Below are 14,861 nucleotides of genomic sequence, written 5' to 3'. Positions count from 1 at the left end.
TGCATGTTAGCCTAAACATTTAGATTTAACATTTAGATTTAAATATAATATTTAGATTTAACATTTAAAATTCTGTTTTAAATATGAAAAGTTACAAATATTTTACTAAATGTTGTGAAAAATGACTTGTTTTGAGCTAAATGTGGAAAAATGTTGCCATTAATTTCAGCATGTTTCACTTTACAAACGGCGCCCCATACAGATGCCACTCTCATTTGTTTGTGGGTACACTGGGCCTCGGACTGGGGATTTGTGCTCAGACAGGGAGACGACCTTGAGGATAAAATCTATCAAATGTGCTACAGATGGGACGAGGTGGTGGGGTAGGAGGTAGGAGGAGACGGCTGTGTATGCTGTGGGGTGGCGCTGAGGCCTCAGCCAGACTGGGCTGTGTGCAGACACACCTGCGCTGGGCCCCCTTTTCCGAAACCCCCAGTGCCCCAGTCTACCACAGTAGGTGCTCCTCCTGACATGAGGGAGGCTGCTGATTAGGCAGCTTTCTGTTTTTGTTTTCATCTGTCAGGTTTTGGTTCCCAGCAGAAAAAGACCAAATTTGTTCGGAAACAAATGTTTGACATAGAAACACTAAAACTGACGTCTTTGCATGGATGCAAAACACTTTGTTGATACAAGGACCAAATCCTTGGCTGTGCTGTTATTTGTGAGGATGTTTTCAAGCCAAGGTTTCTTTCAAGGTTAGCGTGAGCGTCATTCATCAGACGTGGTATGTCGAGGCCGGCCAAACGATCCACGATTAAATACAAACATGCTACATTTTCACAAAATTCTTCTCCAAGGTTTTCAACAACTTGTCTCTTTCTCATGTGAAGCCTTCGAGAAAGCACAGATCGAATCATGAATGTCATTTCAAACTCAACAGTTCTATTTTACAAAGCTCAAATGTTGTACTTGGTCATATTCTCAGCGAGTGGAGTGGGCAGCACAGTGTTCACCACAGTGAGGTGACTTGTTCAAACGTTAGACAAAAACCAGCTCTTGTAGTCTGGTTTTTATTCTTCTCTCTAAGTATTATCAAATGACTGGATGTATCAGAAGCAAATGTCACAGGTGCAGTCATGTCAAAGAGGAAGTCTGCCCTTTTGTGTTTAGCAAAGACAATAAAAAAAATCATCTGGGCCTTACCGGGTTAGTACCAGGCAACAGGACCGAAAACCCAAATGAGAGGATGAGAGCGACAATAACAGCAAAGAAAACATGACGGTCTGTCAGCGAACTCACAAAGTGATTTGGGAATGAGGAAGAGGTGCTCATCTCTTCCTCATTCCCACAGAGTGGGTGTGGGAGTTACCCAAAAATCCCGCTGAGGTGTTAGTTTGGCCGAAGGCTTTCCTGGAGGCAATAACGACATCTTCAGCTCGTGTCGAAAACACCTCTGCTGAAAATGTAAATGCATGTAAAGCAGCAAATACTTTAAATACAAATTTCTGTTTGTAGTATTTTGATGTCGAAGTTGGAGTATTTTTAAGCTCTTTCACCACAGACTTTATTAAGTGTCTTTTTGGGGGCTTTCCTGCACAGCCTGGTGAGAAATTCTCAGTAAATGTCACGCTGACCTCGACCACTGCTGCCACTGATCTTTCATCATCTCTCCACCTGCGTCTCCTCCACCTATGCCGTGCTCACGTCTCCCTGCGTACTTTTACTCTCTACACCGTTTGTCTTCATCTATCTCACATCGCCGCACAGCAAGAAGGGAAATGTTAAAGCTAAATAGAACTTCAAAGGATGAGTGAGGAGGCTGGAAGAAGCCAAACAGAGTGGAGTGTTTTTAAATGTAGAGACTGAGAGATCTTCAGGTTAAATCCTTACCAGGGCTGATAGCTGAGCACATACAGACTAACTGCACTCCTGCCACGATATCAAATATTCAGAGCAACTGAAACAGGCAGCTGATCACGGCTCAAACATGCCATCAAACATCACCTTGCGGTGGAATATTGAGGTGAAGGAGGTTTTACTGCGTGTCCAGTATTCGTCAGACACTTGATATTTTCTCCCATTTAAAACAAGAACAATATAAACAAAGTTGAAATGTTTTTTCCCCACTGTGTGTACGAATGTTCCTCAAATGGAAACACAGGTGAGTTTGTTCTAAAGAGAAGCCTCAGGAGCTGCAAATGCAACGTGGAAGTAACAACAACTTCCTCCTGACGCCGGCTCCTGTTAACATCTGTAAAGTGTTAAAAAGCAAACGACACACAGTTTTCACCTCCACAGGAAGTTTCTGCCTGTGTCACAACTCGTTACTCTTTCCTGTGCGCTATCGGAGCCTTTGGAGTATTTCTGACTAATGTCACGGCTTAGTGTTTGATAGACGAGCCAGCTAGCGCGTACTTCAGCGCTGGTGAGGTATCTAATAGCTTTATTGTTTACGTGGCACCGAGGAGCAAATACACATGCAGCTGACATCAGACGTTTATCTCCATAAACATGTTCTTGCTGAGTTTATCGTCTCACTCGATTGGGTCATACTGCGAAAAAGTCCATGTTGTAAATTTTGGTAATTGCAGGTGTCCGAAAGGAGGAAATGACCCACGCCTCGTTGCCACGCCCAGTCCCAAACCTGCGGGTGGTAGCTTTGTCCAGCCTCGTGCGTGTAAGTGTCCGTGCACTGGACTCTTAAACCTGAAGAAAGCACCTTTCTGACCGAGTTTGGTAGAATTACTGGCTAACACAGCCTTCTTGCTGTCAGTTTGGGCTCCAAAATGTTAATATTCAGGATATTCAGGCTTCACAAACCAACAGGTGAAGTCGTGGTGGCTACGTCCGTCTTTTCTACACAGTCTATGGGCAGTAGTCAATGTTTTTGTGACGGTGACTCTGTTTTGGCCACTGCAAAAGCCATTTGGGTGTTATTTGATAGCACTCTGGCTAAAATGTAACCGTAGAATCTGGACTTGTGTGTCGTATGCGTCGGGAGCACTGCAGGGAGGTGTGACCTTTGGGCGTAATCAGGGCGCATTTTGTTTCAGACAAATAAGTGAATTTCACAATCACTGTGTCACAGAAAAAAGTTGCCTAACGCGTCAGTATTTAATGAACGCGGCGACGCCACACTCGTGTCGTAACAGCGCGCTCCTCAGCCTGCACGCTTGGTCAAAGCGCTCGTTTTTGCACACTCTGAATACTTATGTCCTAATTTGAGCTATTTTTCTCTAATGTTTTCAAACGGAGGTTTATTTATAGTTGAGCAGACACACTATACTCACGCAGGCAGCCTCTTTCAGGCATGCGAGCACCACTGCCATTGCATTACAATAATTCCAGCTTGCGTAAGTCTGCAGCCGCAGCTTGTTTGTTGACTCTCAGACCTCTCGCTGAACTTTTACACTCACCCTACTTCCCTGATCCCCAACTTCCTCACGTCTCTTCCTCTCCTTGTGAGAACATAAACAAACAGTGTTTTTATTATAGTCATTCTTGGAAGTTTCAAGACCCCCCCCCCCCCATCCGTACCGTGGTCCCTCCCTGTTCCCAGTGCTGGCCCTGGGGGTCATAGAGCAGCGCTGTGGTCAGTCAGGCCTGAGTCGCAGGATGTTGAAGTAAGTTGCCTCCAGGCTGTGTCTACAAATAGGACCTGAGAAAAGTGAACAGTTAAAGCCTCGATGCCTGGCTTCACCTCTTCTGTGGGTCAGAGAATAACAGACCCCCCCCCCCCCCCCCCTCTCCGTCAAAGAAGTGACGTGAGCTCAGGGCCAGCACTTAGGCTTCATTCCTCAATGTCAGTAACAACAGTAAAAGGCAAACTGGAGGAACTAATCAAAGACTTTGGCCGATAGTTTGGTGATTGAGTTTCTTCTAACTCTGTTTGTGGAACAGAGTCCGTGGAGGAAGTAGCTTTGCAGCCACTGGGCCCATGTTACAATCCAGAGTAGCAGTTAGTCTCCTGCTGCCCTGTAATTGATGCTGTCGTGAACGCTGCAATCTGTCTTTGATCCTCGGAGAAGTACAAGTTCTCACCTTCGATGTGGCGTTTGCAACGTCCACGATGGGTGGTGTGCGCTGGGTCTGTTTCCTCTGTAAACACTAATACAATGCTGCTGCATTTATCCCATAACCATGCCTCTGTCACTCAGGAAGCAATTAAGTGTTTCCCCTTTCTCTCATTTGGACTCGATCGTGTGAGAGAAAACTCCCACCGTGCTCAGACCTGCAAACGCCCGCCGGCTTTGTTTTTGTAAATACATTTCAAGGAAAACTTGACTTTTTGTATTATTGTTATTATAGTTCTTTCACGACACATCTCTGCAGTACACAGTGCAGTTTGCTGTCAGGAGCAAGCTGTGCTATATTCCTTTTATTATTATTAGATGAAGGATTTTAAAAGATCTTCTTAACTTCCTACTCAGGTCGTGGATCAGGAAAACACACTGATAAAAATGCTTTTTAATGAATATTTAGATCTTTGTCAGTGTTATTGCTGCTGCATGAAGTGATTAAAAGAAAACAGAAAACTGCTGCCACATGAGAGCAGCTGCCCATAGACTGTACATGGAAGATGGCCACAGATAGCCCACAGGTTTTAGTGTCTGTGTTCTGAAAACTCAAAGCTAGCACTGTGTATGTACACTGCATGATTCCAGTTCACAGACATATATAACAGACATGTAAGGGAGGAGAGCCCCTCGCTGTCCCCCCAAAGCCTGGGGAGAACACAGAGCTCTCACACAGACACGTGGGGAGAGAAGTCAAGAGAAAGAGCTCTCAGGTGGACTGGCCAAGATAGACCAGAGCCAGCTCACCGGCAAGTGTAAGTTATGGAGCTACAAGTTCATCCTCGTTCAAAGAGGGATGTGGCCTCTGAAGATGAGCAAAGTCAGAAGATACAGAAGATTGGCTGTTACATCCAGAAGTGTCTGGGGCTGCTGAGATGTTTCTCTGACGTTGGCCTGGACTGTAGGGAAACCACAGATCAGTTGGTAAGAGCATCTAGCAGCCAGGTATGAACAGGGAGGACATGGAAAGCTGAGGAAGTTGTTGACCAAGCAACCAGTAGTCGTCAGTCCCAGGAGGTTGTCGGAAGAGTCCAAAGAGTACCCACCAGAGGTTGTAGTTCAGTGAATTGAATTAGAGGATATATTGGTACACCTATCACCCAAACCAAAAAATCAACGACTGAACAGATGTTACAAAGAGATATTTTAAATTATCCAGAAATAACACACTTTTTAAGCTGGTTTAGCTGTCCATCTGTGGGGACTGACTTTTGGAGTCTCAACCCTGGAATCTGTCACTTGGTACTTCCTGAAATACTACAGGTAGCCGTGTGCCGCTTAAGACGTCAGCCACACAGGCCTAGACTGGTCTGCGACCCCTTGAGAATCTCCTGTGAGGGGAAAACGGATTTGCAAGTGGCTGCTGGCAGTCATCGACTGAAATCGGTTGCAAAGAATGTGCTCCACCAAAAACCTCTTTATCATAGGTTTGGCTGCTTGGAGCGTGCTGGTGGCCACAGATAATGCCGACTTCTCTGCAAACATTCACCAACTAATCACCAAGTGATAACTTGGAAAAAGTGCTACACAAACTGGAAACAGAATGTTCACTTTCAAAGTAAAAGTTGTCCCTTGGAGCTGAAATGTACTTCAAAAAGCTTTTACTTTGAAAGCACATGGTCTCTATTTCCAGTTTGTGTGACACACTTCACAGTTTGGTGCAGGTTGGCAGACAAGTCAACATCCTAACTACCAACTAACTACTAACTTTAGGCAGTGGCGTCAGTCTGGTCGTATACCTTGTTGTGACCAGTTTCACCTAATGATTGCCACCAACTTCTAGCGACCAGTCAGTCAAGGAGTACACATTTTTCCCTGGCGACCAATGAAATGCTGGAAAAGCTGAAAAGGTGTTGGACATGGAAATGAAATTCCTACCCTGATCATCAGGGACTTGTTGTATTTTCTAACGTCATATATACTCTTATCGTAGTGGATGCTCATACATAACAATGGCAAAAGTTTTGTATGATAAGGTCGGTGTTTGTCTTTAGTAAAGCTCAGATGTCAAACTGCTCCAAACACACAAACTCAGAGGTGTTGTGTCCTCTTAGATGTCATCGAGAACATGTATCCTTAACATGGTCACTTCCAGCACACCCATGTTCATATCTCCTGTTTGTACGAAGCAACCAATCACAAAATAGGAAGAGGAAAAAAATATTGGTGTTTGCACCAAGGCTCAATATAAGGTAAATAAGGATTTTTTAAAACTGTGAATCATGCAGAGCTACTTGGTGCTGGAAATGAGCACGATGTGTTTTTTGGTTTGAGATTTCTTTCTGCAAATAAACACCAGCTTCAATTTGCGTTTGCATGCTAAGACATTTATTTAAGACCTTGAAGTGCAGGATCTGTCCATTTAGCGAGGAGACAGTGGGTCATTGTCAGGTCCCCACGTCACTGGAATCCTGGGAATTTTTATCCCCACTCTGATCTGCACTCACAAGTCTCCACACTGCTAATTTCAAATGCAGTTGAGGAAAGAGACTGAGGGGGGAAATGACACAACAGACGTTTGATCACTGGACTTAATGCAATGAAAAAATCAATTCAATTCAATTCAATTTTAATTATACAGCAGTCACCCCAAGGAGCTTTGTATTATAAGGAAAAGACCCTACAATAATACAGGGAAACCCCAACAAGCAGACAACAGCCTCTGAGCAGGCATTTGGTGACAGTGGGAAGGAAAAACTCCCTTTTCTGAAGAACAGGAACAGGATGAAATGTCTGGTAGAACCAGGCTCAAGGCAGCTGTGTCCAAATTCATAGGCTGCACCCTCCAGAGGACCCGGCCTTTGAGGTCTATGTGGGCTGGGTCCTCCGAAGGCCGGGTAGGCTGGAAGTGATCAGCGTGAAATGGGACTAGCCTTCAGATTTACGTCACCGCTGTCTCGGTGGAGTTTAATAAACTCCTTGCTATCGAAAATATAACAGGACACTGGCGTAAACTCTCGGCCGTCTCACACTTCTGATGATCAGCTGTCTGTTTGATGTTTATTCAGCTGTGTAAAAACTATAACTTTAATCTCAGCCAAACCGATTTACTCAGGAACAAATAAAATACTAAAAAAAGCCAAACAATAACATTTTTAAGTGACTCATACATCATGTTTAACCTGAGTAGCGAAAGACCGCGGAAAACGATTTGCCGGGAGTTCACTGTTCTCGCTGGTGTTCTGAGAAACCATCCTACTCTGACAAAACGTCCTACCCGTATTATAGTTTGACGGTGACTTGTGACTAACCCTAAACCTACCCCTACCCCTAACCTAACCTTAAGAAGTATTCCGGATGGGTGAGAGATAAAGAAGTTAATTCGGCGTTGGTTTTGTGCGCATGCACCGCGTCTGCGCAGAAACATTGGGTAGGATGTTTTTTCAGGTAGGATGGATTCCCAGAACACCGGCTCTAGTGAGCCTTGAACCCCGGCTAGCTATCGAGCTGTTGACATCTCCGAAAACGTCAGAGCGCTTTTACAAATATGGGGTGTCTTGATAAACCGAGCAGCTACATTCTGGTCTGAAAATATGTTAAAGTTTATTTTGTGTAATAAGAGTAATATTAAAACTTAGTAGCTGCTGCCATTGTTGGAAACTGGGAGTGGCTGAGCTGCGCTATGAATCCTGTAGGATTACATCGCTGTGAAGTAATCCTATGGTGGCCCTGCAAAAACGAACCAAAACATGCTGGTAAGTGTGTTTTAATCTCATGAGTCATATAATACTGATGACGGATGTTTAGGCTAGTTAGGTTAGCACACTTACCTCTCATCTTTTCTTTCCTCACAAACCGATAGATCCTCCACTTCTTTTAAGTGTCTCCCAGCGCAATTCTTAGAATATTTTGGTTCCTTCAACTGGTCCGTCGGATTATTGTCTCCCCAGAAACACTTCCCTTGTGCTTTTGGAAATCAGTTTTTTCCTATTTCTGTTGTGTTTTGTGTGCTTTTGCAGCGTTTTTCTTATTGCTGGTGTTTTCTTAAGCTCCAGTCTGTTTGGCCTCTGTAGTAATCGGCCTACAAATGCGGCCTGAGGAGGATGCAGCCTATGAATGTGGACACAACTAGTGTGTGAAAAACCCACTGCACCCTTCCTGCATACATAGAGATTATAAGAGGGTAAGCAGCATAAGCAGCAACCAGGTGCTGTTAATCAAATGCTCTTTATTAACCAATTATCAGCAAGTGTGAGGATCTCTATAAAAATTGAGGTTTTGGCAGTTTGTCATGTGTTTGTTAACATGATGCCTGGACCCTGGTGGGTCTGAAGTCCATCATTGTGCTGTGTGAAGAGAAGAGCTCCATCTCGGATATCTGGTGAAAACAAAACACCAAACAACACAAACACCTCACAGCAGCTGTCAAGCACTCTGGTGAAGAGCTGATGGTTTGGGCTTGTTTTTCAGCCACAGGACGTGGATATTTTGGAGCCACTGAGTCAACCATGAACTGCTCTGTGTGCCAAAGTATTCTAGAGTCAATATGGAGGAAAGACAAAAGAGTCAAGGTGCTTCAACGGCCAGAAAAAGTCCCGGACCTTCAGAGGGCTGTGCATAAACAAATGTCTGCGAACTTCATTAAAAGAAGCCAAAATGTGTCCGCTGATGAAGTCAAACAGGAAACAGTGCTGCTAATCTGGTTCTAATACTGACTGAATCCTGGGGTGTACATGGTTTTTCACATGCGTGCATGGAGTCCTGTGTAAACCTTCATTTTCACATGACCGTCTCATTTTCTTTTTCATCACAGACAACTCTCCTCTTCACCTCTTTGTGCCTCTTCTGACTATCTCAACTCTTTCCGGAGGAAACGTTTCCAAGAACTGAGCTTGCATGCATATTCACACGTGGCAAGGAAGTAACAAAACAACACTGTCCACAGATTCCCAGTGCGCGAGGAAGTACATGGCCATACGTTGATGTTGTGCAGCACATACTAGTTTCCTGCAGCCAACACACATTTTCCACTCAAGCCTATGCTGGACCTGTAACTCTGAACTGACCTTGACTGCGCTACGCATTTTCTCTGCCTCTTACCCTGGATGTGCTGCTCTTAATGTCACTGTGACAATACCTGGATAAAGCTGTCGCTGACACATCCTCTAAGGAAAGGCATCGAGGCGCTGCTCCCCAGTTCCTTATCTATGTTCAAGCCTGCGCACTGCTGAACTGCCCGTCAGTGTGAGACCGTTTTTCCTCTTGTGAGTAGGAGGAGGGAGCGAAGAGACAAGGAAGAGAGATGAAGGAGCAAAAGAAAAAAACAGAAGACAAAAAATAATTCAGTCTTGGCAGTACGACCGGAAAGAGCAGGTGATAAGAGCTGGAATGGGGAACTGCAGAGGAGTGGACAGCAGAAGTGACCTTGACAGTCTAATCTGTTTATAGATAAGTGTGTTGTGATGCATGTGTGGGAAAACAAGGCACTCTGGAACAAGCGCGTGACCCAGGGTTAAGTGTCTTACACACAGACGGGCCTCTATAGACACAGGAACATGCAACACACATGATGGAGCAGGTTATAATCAGAGTGAGGCCGGTGACACTGTCAGAGACAGCTGTGTGAAACAGGAAGTAAAGTCTTTGCTTTAGAAAATAAAACTCTTCTTTTCTTACCTCCAGAGGGATTTGACAATTCACTTGTTCAGCATGACACGTTGAGCGATGGGAGGTTGGGACTAATTTCAAATTAGAACCTACTGAACCCGGAATAACCACAAAGACAGTTTTGGCTGTGATAGTGTCACAACTCTGGAACAGTCACTAAACCTCACCAGTGTGAATCCAGTCTAAGCCACGAGTACTAAATAAAGGGCGTATTTGTGACTTCCCATATAAAGTATCTTCACTCTTACCAACCGCGGCAGCATAGCAGACATTGTTTTCACCTTGTGAGTCTTCGTGTGTGTCATCGTGGCAAAATGTGGCGCTAATGTACGTGTTTGTCTGCGGACAGATTTTGGCATCGGGTTGGTGTCACAACTGTGCGAGATACATTGACGACACTTCGCAGGTGTGTAGCTGACACCACAAACTAGGCTTAACTTAACAAACGGTGTAATCTCATTCGGGTCCAAGAAGGTCTCCAGTTACCACGTTGTAAACCGACGTCCATCATAAATTTGGCAAACGTTCGGACTGAAGCACAGCCGAGGGTGATGGGAATGGTTTTGTAGGTTATACATCCTGACAGTGGACTAATTTTCAGCCTCACGATGGCACCAGTAAGAGGTGATCGAGGTCAGTATTGATTCTGAGCAAAACATGAATGAATGGGAAGTTTACAGTCACAAAAGTCCGGATCTACTCAAAGTACAGCAAAGATATTTCAGTCTGGATGAAAGCGGTTGGCCATTCAACCCAGTGATAATTCCATCCTAACCTCTGGAGATTTGCTTAACCTGTACAGGTCTGTGCCTCCCCGGACAATCACTGACCCAGCACGACGTTCTCAGATCTGTCACGTGGGCTCTGGTGAACCTGCTCACATCTGTGGAAAGCCCACGGTGCCAGTGGTGGACCTGCCACTTCTGGCATTATATGGCAAATGCCCATCAGGGTCCACAGTGCTTGGCAGTGAGCACAGGGCCCACTAGTTTCTGATTGTTTGGCAGAGACATTCACATGCTGGAGGTCATTTGTTAGGACTTGCAGTGGTTGTCTTGTTCCTTTTTGCACAAAGGAGCAGATACAGGTCCTGCTGATGGGTTAGCTCTCCTGTTCAGCTCTTCTAGAGGACCTGCCTGTCTCCTGGAATCAACTCCATGCTCTTCAGACTGTGCTGGGAAACCTTCTGCCATTCTGGAGAAGTTGGACTACCTGCGCAGCCTCTGTAGTGTAGAGCTGATTATGTATTCTCCAACATGAGTGTAATAACACAGCTCATTGTTTTTACGTGCTGACAACAGCTGAACCTCAGTTACTTCACTTGTGCTATGAAACAAATGGAAATCCACTCGTTTGATGCACATCTGTTCTGCAGATGCATGAAAACCCACCGCATCCTATTTGAACTGATAATGTGCATGCACGGTGTCAGGCATATATTATGTTGTATTTACTTTTGGAAGCACACTCTCTCCACATCACAGGAGTTTTCTCGTGTGAAGTGGACATAAGAGGGAAAGGTGTGGACTATTTGGCTTGAATGATAGTAAACTGTGTGTGATTATGCTGTGTTTGTGTGAAACGACATGTGAATCAGATGGTGAGAAATCCTGCTGTTTGTCTGTTTTGTGTTGGTTGCAAGCTGCAAGGCCTGAAAAACTAAACAATCCGAATAAATAATAGTGCAGGGAGCCATTCGAAGACGATTCTCCAGGAACACTTTGTCCGTTTAAGCTCATGACCCCTCTCCTTTGCGGTCACAGCCTATCTCACACGCACAGCCAGATGCCCTTTTGCATAAACTCTCTGACACGCCGAGGCTGAATGGAGGCTCATGCTTCCTGGCTCCTTATGTAGCCGATTACTGAGCCCTCCACGCCAACAAAAAGAAAAAGCCGCTCTCCGTTCAAACACCACTCTGTTTGCATGCTGCAGCAGAGGCGGCTGCTGCCAGAATAAGAGGAAGTTTGTTTTGCCTTCTTCATCTGCATCTGTGACCAAATGACAGCCCAGTTCAGTTTTTATTGTCATAGATTAAAAAGATTTTAAATTAGTAAGAAAGAGGACTATAAGTATAGTGCGGGAGGTTTTGCAGTCGTTCATTATCAGTCGTGTTTCTCTCATCACCCCTAACCAATTGCGACAGATGGCCCCGCCCCCTTGTTCTACTGGAGGTTTCTTCCTGTGAAAAGGGAGTTTTTCCTTTCCACTGTCCCCAAGTGCTGGTTCAAAGGGGGTCATTTGATTGTTGGGGTTTCTCTGTGATATTGTAGGGTCTGCCTTACAGTATAAAGCCCCTTGAGGCGGCTGTGGTTGTGATTTGGCGCTGTATAAATAAAACTGACCTGAATCCTGTGTGTAAAAAGGACCTTGAACCACTGTTATGCAATTTGAGCCCAGTGAACCGAGGTATTGTCAACTTCAAATATGGCCATGCCATCAGGGGGAAAAACATCAGTTGACAGAAAAACCTGCCATTCAGTGTTTTCAGGCGGTCAGCTGGCCTCAGCTTTTGGAAACATGATGTTGCTGAACCTAAGCTGACCAACCTGCTTCCACAAGCTTGTACAGTCGGCACCAGGCCACATAACCTTCTCCATTGCAAACATTGAAGATTTTTTTCAATAAGTGTCACTGATGGTTTTCTTAAGGCTACACAGCTGTTTAGTCCCAGCTGCTCGATGTATCGTGTGTGTGGAAATGGTTTTACTGTCAAACATGGCCGTGAGTTCTGCTGTTGAGTTTCTGTGATTTCTCTAATGACAGTCACTCAAAACTTCATTCTGACCACAATTATTCCCTGAACCTGTGGTTCATCACCATCCTTCTGGCGTTACTAATGACTTGGATAGTTCTTAGCCCAGTTTTAGTTGTAAATCATCACAGTTGTTTTCTTTGCTTGACTCAGGTCAATAATTTGCCCCACGTGAAGCTGTTTTTGTCCACCACCATGTCTTCCAACATGGTTGTTTGAGAAACTATTCACTGCATCAGTTAGAGTTACATAACACAGCTGAAACACATTAATGAATGCATTAATTATCCAATGAAAGGCCCTCATTTGTTTGTTTAGTTAAATCCAGGCGGTGGCTTTGAAAACTGCAGCAATTTTTTCTCCAGTTTTCAAAAACTTGTAGATTTTTGTAAAAAAAAAGAAAAAGAAAAAGAAAAAAAAGACATTTTGTGGCACAAAAGATAAGATTGATCCCATATGATCGGGCAAAACAGGTTATCTACTAATGAGAAAGTTGGTTTTCTGTGTGCCAAAGTATCCTCGGGAAATCTGAGTTTATTGGTGAGTAAGTGTGCGCGAATATTAGACAGAAAGAGATGAAAAGTGCTCGTGTGAATGACACATGTTGTATAAAGGGCCAGAGTATAAAAGTGCTGTATAAGAACCAGCAGATTTCCCACATGTAACATCATTTCCTCAGGGATTAATAAAGTATTGTGATTCTGATATATATTTAAAAAAAAACCTATAAAATGTATGCGTTTCAACACTCAGTGTGCGTTTGTGTGTCTGTGCACAGAACGGCCTCTGTGCTGTTTTTCTTTTCTTTAAATTCTTTATTCGATACACGTGGATCCACAGTTTCCCGTTGGACATCGTGCTGATAGACGGCGTGATTCGGACACAGATGCTACGTGTGCTGCCGTCTGACAGAGAGGAGGCGAGCTTGAAATGTTGCAGTTTCCACAGTGAGTTCTTGCATTTGCTTGTTTTTGTCCTTCTTTGTACTTATTTTACACAGAGTCATCTTTTTTGTAAACATACGGTGAGCAAGGTATTGTTGCACAAAACCAGAATGTCCACTGCTGGGTACAAATTAGTCAGCAGCAACTTTCCAACTGGCTTATCGAATGAGAAGTATGGGCAGAAATCTGTGCCATCAGAAACTGAATTTGAATAAGTTCAATTTGAATTTGAATTGCTCAGATTGAATCTGAATTGTAACTTGAATAAATGCTTTTGAAAACTGAATTTGAATTAGTCTAATTTGAAATTGAATTTATGGTTTGAAAATGAATTGATTTGCTTTGAAACTGCATTTTATCCTTTAAAAATTCAGCTCTCGAATAATTTCAGTTTCACTTCTCACCATTCAGTTTCAGGTCTACAATTCAATTTCAGTTCCAAAATTCAGTTTTTTGGAACTTACATCCGGTTCCGGTTCAAGCGCAGATTAATAGAACTACGTTTTACTAGCGGACCGAAAGTGTTACTGACGGGAATCTACAGCGTCTTGAGCTGAATTAAGACTTCAGAAGTCATTCGTCATGTCGAATGACCAGCGGATAAACTCTCAGGTTGGTAATAAATGTATTACATGTATAAGAACAAGCGTCATGTTAACAAATGATAGCCGTACAGTAACTTTTATGCTTATTGTAGCTGTTAGCTAAAAACGCTAATTTAGCGTAGTTTGCCCTGAATTCAGCTTTGACAACAAATATGATCGACTGTTTCTAGTAGAATTCCAAAGTTGTCATCTTGGACCCTCTCAGAGTGCCCCTCTGTATGCTTGCAGAGACCCCTACAGTAGGGAAACATGCAAAACGGTGTCCAAACCTTTGTGTTTTATCTTTACACAGCATCCCAACTCTTTAGCTGACTTAATAACTTTAGCTAAAGTGAATAGTTAGTCTAATTCATTAGTGCAGCATTACTGGATCACCTCTGTTTGAAGTGATATAATATGATGTACAACTATCACTGTGTTTAACTACCATAATAATTCTTAGGGTACTGAGTGCATGCTTAATTAGATTTTTTTTTTAAAAACATACTGCTCCATTACTATGTTTGACAGGCTGAAGTTGTCGGGTCACCTCCTAAATCGACCATCTTTTACAGGAGTTTTGTGCCAGAAATGGAGTGTCCACTGAAGACTGAAGATACTGAATCTCTACGCCTTGCCATTGATCCCTCTTGTGCCTTCATCTAGACAAGAGACATTAACTTAACCACTCTCATATGCTCTGTACCTACATCACCTTCCCTGACAGTCGTAGCTTGGCTCATCTGAGGGTGAAATTATAAGAATGTGTTATTTTGCAAAGTGCTCTCTAGGGTTCCTAAATAAAATATGGCATTGAGGTCATTTCTTTTGAATTAATCCCTTCTTCTGAAATATAAGAACCTCTCCTGGTTTTAATGGCACTTTGGATTTCCTTACTTTCTGTTCCACTCCCAACCCCAAATAGATGCTGACAAGCTGCCACAGTAACATGGAA

At 43.7% G+C, this 14,861-nt stretch overlaps 1 long non-coding RNA gene across 1 annotated transcript; it reads left to right on the top strand.

Annotated features, from left to right (window-relative positions):
* The first annotated feature begins 13,283 nt into the window (after positions 1-13,283).
* LOC145424201 (uncharacterized) lies at positions 13,284-14,728 on the top strand. Its single transcript, XR_013905174.1, has 2 exons — positions 13,284-13,934; positions 14,482-14,728. It is a non-coding gene; the product is annotated as an uncharacterized LOC145424201 (long non-coding RNA).
* The last annotated feature ends 133 nt before the right edge of the window (positions 14,729-14,861 follow it).

This window comes from Astatotilapia calliptera, chromosome 23 (assembly GCF_964374335.1).
Source record: "Astatotilapia calliptera chromosome 23, fAstCal68.1, whole genome shotgun sequence".
NCBI classification, from domain to species: Eukaryota; Metazoa; Chordata; class Actinopteri; order Cichliformes; family Cichlidae; genus Astatotilapia; species Astatotilapia calliptera.
Note: the sequence above shows the minus strand (reverse complement) of the source record. Positions and strands in the feature narration are given on the sequence as shown.